Genomic DNA, 1296 nt, shown 5'->3' on the forward strand with positions numbered 1-1296 from the left:
GGAAGGAAGATGGGGCAATCTACTTCCGTAGTAATACTGCCTCAGAAATCCAAGGAGGGGTCGCTATGAGTCGGGTCCTACTTACGGCACATAACAACAACAACCCTTCTCATCAACTTGATTAGGGTAATTTTCCCCAGCCAGAAAATGAGCACCTGGCCATTTTTAATGCCTTTGAAGTCTGGTCACTCATTTTGCTTCAGAAGTGATGTTGGTGGCACCTGGGGGTGGTTGAATGACTGACCCTGTGCTTAGATAGCTGGCCGCCAGATCAGTCTGGCTTGGGTGAGGAATGCTGTTTGGCTGAGTTTCTCACAGCCATGCCTTAGTTCTTGATCCTCCACAGAGAATGGCTCATTGATTGAGCAAGGCTTTCACTTCTCTGGGAAAGAGGACTGTGCTGGTTGTTCCCAGACCAAAGAGAGTCACTTTTGACTCCATCAACTTCAAGGGGACAGAGCCCAGGCAGCAGCTTTTCCTAACTTTTAAACACTAAAATTCAAGGAAACAGTGGTGGAAGGGCTACATCACTACCAGGGATAGAAACAGGGCAATGGTAGAATTCTGGGCTAGTACCTGTCAGCTCTCAGAGGGGTTGGAATGTTATTTTCCTGATGGGGCAAGTAGTTTGGTTATAACGTGAACTGCACTGAATGACACTTTATATTTTGGCTTTTTCGTACTGAGAAGCATTGAGGGATTGGTGATTACAGTAGCACTTTGGGGAAGAGGGATGTCGTCTGGCCTTGCCTTGGAGGAATGGCATGCTTGGTGATTCCTTTTGGCTAATCATAGAAATGCCAAAGTCCATATTGCGTCAGAGCAGGATTAACAGCCACAGCCCTAGAAGGATCCCTTGCCAAAAAACTGTTTTTTACCTTGAGTTTTCAAAGCTTGAGTTTTTAATTTGCTGGACCAACTAATACCACCTTTCCTTTAAAAGGAACAAAATGGGGGAGGATTTCTCCTTGGGGTTGTGGGTAAGGAAGGAGTGACTTTGAGAAACCTTTGTTTGGGGGTTTCAAGGAGTCCTACTGTTCTTAAAGGGTTTTATTGTTAACTTCTGCTTTGTTAACATTGGTCCATTTGAGGGCATGGTGGAGACTGTGTAAACACCTGGCATTGGGGAGGCTACTTTATCCAGAGGGTTAAAAAGAAAATTGGTCCAAACTGCTTGGTGTCTTTTGTCTTCAAGTAATGTTTCTGCCCCATCCACCCCACCCCACCCTACCCACCCTTTGTTTTAAAGGACTAATTATTACAGTGTTAAATAAAAATGTAACAAACTAAGTGTGT

Source organism: Orycteropus afer, unplaced genomic scaffold (assembly GCF_000298275.1).
Source record: "Orycteropus afer afer isolate SDZICR_OR568_19922 unplaced genomic scaffold, OryAfe1.0 scaffold00013, whole genome shotgun sequence".
Taxonomy (NCBI): Eukaryota; Metazoa; Chordata; class Mammalia; order Tubulidentata; family Orycteropodidae; genus Orycteropus; species Orycteropus afer.